We start from the raw sequence: 6,018 nt of genomic DNA, 5'->3' as shown, positions 1-6,018 counted from the left end.
AAAAGCCATAAAAAGGAGTAATTTTTATGTTTTGCAATCCCAGGCAGATGTTAGTGGTGTAACAGCCCCAGAATCAAACCAGCATTTCAGATGGTCCAGCCAAATGACCCAAATCAGTTGGCATCAGACTTGGACAGTGTGTGCAATGTTGCTACATAATTAAATTCTAAGTGCTAAAAAGGTAAAAATATGCTTAAAGCTGATCAGCTGCACTTTTGAGGTTAAATGGCCCTGATTACATTTGATATTCTGTGTCTGGATGGAAAAAAAACAGGAGAACTGGCATATACTTCATTTTATTATGAAATTGCTTTGGATGAGGATCTTCATAAATGAGATCCCAAAAGCAGCGTTTGGTGTGAGTATGACTGAGGGAGAGCAAGGCTGCTGCCAGGGCTCCCCTGAGCCCCAGGCTGGGGCTATTTGGAGTTTCCATGAAGAGCCTGAGAGTGGAAATGGGCACTGACAGAGCTCCCTGGGGGCAGGACAGCACTGAGGGGACACAGCCACCTCCAGGAGCCTGGAATGGGGGACACAGCCACCCCCAGGAGCCTGGGATGGGGACACAGCCACCCCCAGGACCCCTGGAATGGGGGACACAGCCACCCCCAGGACCCCTGGAATGGGGGACACAGCCACCCCCATGCCCCGGGCTCCCACAGCCCCCTGCTTTCAGCCATTGGCTCTGGGTTGCAGCTGCAGCCCGGAATTGTACAGGGAATTTTCCCTGGCCAGCAGGCGTTGGATTCCCGGGGCTGGTTTGCTTTCCCTGTCAGCCAGCTGAGGGTGGGCACAGAGGAGATGTTCTGCAGCAGGAGATAATGCTTGTCTGCTTGGATCACCTTCAAAAGTTGAAGCTGGAAAAGAAAAACAACAAAACAACTCCACAAACTTGGGTTTGAATTCACATTTATTCATCTCAGTTTTTAATATGAATATTTTTCTCTGGTGTATTACCAAAGGCCTCCTTACACATATCTTATTTCACAGTCCCCTAAAATTCCCGTGCATCCTGAACAGAAATTCTGACTTGCTTTAATCCTTCAAAATAAAACAGAATTTAAGATGGTCTGAAAAGCTTAGCCGAGCCTGCTGAAAGGGATAACACGAGGTTTTTGTGGGCCCCTACAAGAGCACCATCTCAGGAGCAGCAGGCGTTTGTAGTGTGGCTTCTCTCAAGTGTGAGAGTGCACTCCCAGCCAGGGAGGGGACACGGTGTCGGGTGTTCTCTTTACCTGCCCATGGAAAAAGGGATTTTCCAGCCAAGGATCCAGGTCGTCCCAGCACTGACACGTTACTGCCATCAGTGCCTGTCCCCTGACTCCTGTAAGGCAGAAGATGCAGATCTCTGACAAACACAGACAAAAAAAACCGCGGCAGCCTGGGAGCCCCTGGGGTCTGAGTGACCCCGGGATCTCCTCCCCACACAGCCCAGAGGGGCCGCAGGGCTGGGGACACCGAGCAGGGCTGGGGACACCGAGCAGGGCTGGGGACACTGAGCAGGCTGGGGACACTGAGCAGCCTGGGGACACCGAGCAGGGCTGGGGACACCGAGCAGGGCTGGGGACACCGAGCAGGGCTGGGGACACTGAGCAGGCTGGGGACACTGAGCAGCCTGGGGACACCGAGCAGGGCTGGGGACACTGAGCAGGCTGGGGACACTGAGCGGGCTGGGGACACTGAACAGCCTGGGGACACTGAACAGCCTGGGGACACTGAGCGGGCTGGGGACACTGAACAGCCTGGGGACACTGAGCAGGGCTGGGGACACGGAGCAGCCTGGGGACACTGAGCAGCCTGGGGACACTGAACAGCCTGGGGACACTGAGCGGGCTGGGGACACTGAACAGCCTGGGGACACTGAGCAGGGCTGGGGACACTGAGCAGGGCTGGGGACACGGAGCAGCCTGGGGACACTGAGCAGCCTGGGGACACTGAGCAGGGCTGGGGACATTGAGCAGCCTGGCTCCTCTGGCTCCTCTGGCTCCTCTGGCTCCTCTGGCTCCTTTGGCTGCTGTTGGCTTGGCCCAGGTCGAGCACATCAAGTCCCCCGAGATCCCCGGGACACCCGGGGCTGTTCCTGGGCACCCCTGCCTGCCCAGCCTGCCCGAGCAGCAGCAGGAGGTGCTCCAGCCTGCCCAGCCTGGCTGAGCAGGGCCCCCAGTGATGAGTGCCCGGCTGCAGGGGGGCTCAGGCCCTCAACAGAGGCCATGCACCCACCTGAGCCCCAGCCCCACGTGTTCACTGCATGACCGTGCAGCTCCCACTGCCCAGCACCTCCTCCCACAGCCCTCTGCAGCCTCCTGCACAAGCTGCTGGCCCCACAGCTGGCCCCACAGCTGGCCCCACGCTGGCCCCACAGCTGCCCCACAGCTGGCCCACAGCTGGCCCACAGCTAGCCCCACAGCTGGTCCCACAGCTGGCCCCACAGCTGGCCCCACAGCTGGTCCCACAGCTGGCCCCACAGCTGGCCCCACACTGGCCCCACAGCTGGCCCAACAGCTGGTCCCACAGCTAGCCCCACAGCTGGACCCACAGCTGCCCCACAGCTGCCCCACTGGGCTGTCCCACAGAGCTCTGCTCTTGAGAAGCCCCTCGCCCTGTCTGGAGCCCCTGCCTGTCCTTGGCTGGCCGTGGCACTGCCACCTCCCCTCCACAGAGCCCGGGGGACGTTTGCTGGTGCCAGGGTGGTTTTCAGGCACTTTGCTCCCCACCCACCCCCGGGCAGGCACAGAGCTGTGACCTCCCAGCACAGGGAGCCCTCCACTTGGGGAAACTGTCCTGGGCTTGAAGGCTTCCCGTCCCTGCTGCAGACAATGGGGCAGTGTTCTGTCCCCGTGTTGCATTTTAATTCCATTTTAATTCGATTTTCATAAAGCACTGTTAAAACACAGAGTTGCTTTACTTATTTCTGAGATGTTAGCAAGCACTTCCTTCAAGCCTTTCTCCAAAGGGAACTTTTATGAACTTCCAGATTTCCACGTTTCTGCCCAACTGGAAGAGGCAGTGCTGCTTTTGAGGGTGCTCCTCCACCAGCTCGGAGTGGCTGCTGCCTCATTCCCATTCTCCTCCAGCTGTGCCGTTCATAAAGGTGCAGATATGACATTATTTCACAGAAATTCATTGGGTAACTGAACAGGCTCCGAGCATTGCAAATAAAGGTGTGTATTTGACTTTCAAAACCAGTTCCAGACGTACTGTGTTCCTCTACAGCCTATCTTCCTTTTTCATATTGATGTCTTCCCTTTTGCATTTCCTGTTTGAATTATTGCTGTGCCTGGGACATGATTTACATTTAGCATAGCTCAGAACAACAAAATGTAACATTATGTTATACAAGGCTAATCCTTCCTTACACAAACCTAATTCTGAGGAGTGGTGTGCACCGGCTGATCCAACATGATCTAGGAAGGCAGGCTGTTAGATTTACACAAGTCCCAGGTAGGAATTTGTCACAGGTGACAGTCCCTGAGCTGTTAGACATACACTTGAAACACACTCCTAATGACAGCATTATGATCATGAAGTGATGTTTAAGGAGTAGCTGACATTCTGTGCCTGTGCTTTATGTTCCCTGGAATAGCGGGGCTTTAATCATAGAGAAAACTGGAAAGAATTTCACCAACTTCCACCTGTTGCTTGTGCTCCAAAGAGCTGCATGGAGAGAGGATGTTGTATAAATGTACTGGGGAAAGGCAGAATCGTGGAATGGGGGAACAGGGTCATCCTGGAGTGCTCTCCTGAGGATTCCCCTCACCTGAGAGAGAGGGAAGGGTGCTCAGCAGACCAGCAGCACCTCCTTGCCTTGTGCAAGGAGAGCAGCACCCACCCGGAGCCTTTGGGGCTCCCACCGTGTCCCTGGGCAGAGGATCCATCCAGACTGGGATGCTGCAGGGCAGGTTTGCCCCAAACCTTGCAATTTTTAGGCTCTGTGGTATTGAGCTAAACAGGAATTGGGTCTTGTAGGAAAGCTGAAAAACCAGCACAGGGGAAACTTCTGCCAGGTTTCCCTTCCCAAGATCATCTTTTCCTCCCTCATCCGTGTAGCTGGGAAGGGGAAGCGGAGGGAACTGGGCTTTATTTACGAGAAGAGCCGGTTCCCCAGTCTGGAGAGCTTCCCAGCATTAAATGAACTGTGCACTCTCTAAGCTGTGCTGGTGCTGCCCTGCCCTTCCTCGTGTGCTGGGGAGCGAGGAGGGGCTGCCCTGGAGCCCAGCGCCTGCCCTGGAGCCCTGTGAGCCCGGTCAGCCCCGTCCGTGCAGCCTCTCCAGGGCAGGCACGGGCAGCCCTTTCCCATCTGTATTCCGGAATTGCAGTGCCGGGATGACAAAGCACCGGCAGCACAGAGCCAGGCCGCGCCTCGCCTGCCCTTCAGCATTAAAATGGATGAAATGGAAGTCAATTTTTCAGCTTCCAAACAGTCTGTGGTAGGGGAAAACATCTCCACTCTGCTTGACTCCTGTTATCTCCTTTTCCTCCCTCGCTGGCGGGAGGCTTTGCCTCTCCTGCCCTGCCTGGGGCTGGCAGGGAGCAGCAGGGCTGGCACCTGTGGGCATGGGGGCACCTCCAGCCCCACAGCCTGTGCCTCCCACCCAGGAGCTGCCCTCTGGCCAGGAAAGGAGGCCAGCACTCGCTCGTTGTGCTGACTGTCCCCTCGAGTCCCCGTGTGCAGGGTCCCTGCGGGTCACAGCCCCTGTGGCTGTCACGGGGGATGTGCTGCTGCTGCCCTGGCCCTGGAGAGGCCGTGAGCAGGAGGGCAGGGCTGTGCAAACACTTCATGGAGCCATGGAGTCACGCTTTGTGAAGGCTGGAGAAGCCCTCTCAGACCATCAGCTCCGGCCACAACCCAGCAGCACACCCTGCTCACTGCTAATCACCTTCTCAGGCTCCACATCCACAGGTTTTCCAACACTCCCAGGGACAGTGACTCCACCACTGCCCTGGGCAGCCTGTGCCAGTGCTTTACTACCTGTTCCTTGAAAAAATATTGGTTAATATGTGATCTAAACCTCTCCTGGTGCAACTTGCTGCTGTTAAGTAAGATGCAATCTCTCCCAGGAGAGGTTTCTAAAAGGTTTCTGCCGTGCCTGGGACAGAGGATGGCCTCTGCAGGGACACTGGGCACTCTCCAGGTGGAGCGGAGGGGTTTGGGACAGATTGTGATAGATTGTGCTGAAACCATTTTGGTTGGCTGGGAAAGTGTTGCAAAAGAAAGGGAATAACTTCATGCCTGAAGGCACGTTCAGCAATGTTCGAAATAAAAACATACTTAAACCATGAGGAAGAAAACAACAATGCAGTCACACAGAGAAGCAGGCAGAAGCATTTCTGTAATAAAATGAACAGGAAAGCCAGAGGTAGCTTAGGAACTGCAAATGGGCAGCACAGGTGCAGAGCGGTGCAGGGCAGCACAGGTGCAGCACAGGTGCAGCACAGGTGCAGCACAGGTGCAGGGCTGCACAGGTGCAGGGCTGCACAGGTGCAGGGCAGCACAGGTGCAGAGCGGTGCAGGTGCAGGGCTGCACAGGTGCAGGGCAGCACAGGTGCAGGGCTGCACAGGTGCAGGGCTGCACAGGTGCAGGGCAGCACAGGTGCAGGGCTGCACAGGTGCAGGGCTGCACAGGTGCAGGGCAGCACAGGTGCAGCACAGGTGCAGGGCTGCACAGGTGCAGGGCTGCACAGGTGCAGCACAGGTGCAGGGCTGCACAGGTGCAGGGCAGTGCAGGTGCAGGGCTGCACAGGTGCAGGGCAGCACAGGTGCAGCACAGGTGCAGGGCTGCACAGGTGCAGGGCTGCACAGGTGCAGCACAGGTGCAGGGCTGCACAGGTGCAGAGCGGTGCAGGTGCAGGGCTGCACAGGTGCAGGGCAGCACAGGTGCTGCACAGGTGCAGGGCTGCACAGGTGCAGCACAGGTGCAGGGCTGCACAGGTGCAGGGCAGTGCAGGTGCAGGGCTGCACATCACCTCACTGCTGAAGATGTTCTTGTCTGCCACAGCTGACAGAAATCCGTGTCCTTC

Source organism: Prinia subflava, chromosome 10 (genome assembly GCF_021018805.1).
Source record: "Prinia subflava isolate CZ2003 ecotype Zambia chromosome 10, Cam_Psub_1.2, whole genome shotgun sequence".
Lineage (NCBI taxonomy): Eukaryota > Metazoa > Chordata > Aves > Passeriformes > Cisticolidae > Prinia > Prinia subflava.
Note: the sequence above shows the minus strand (reverse complement) of the source record.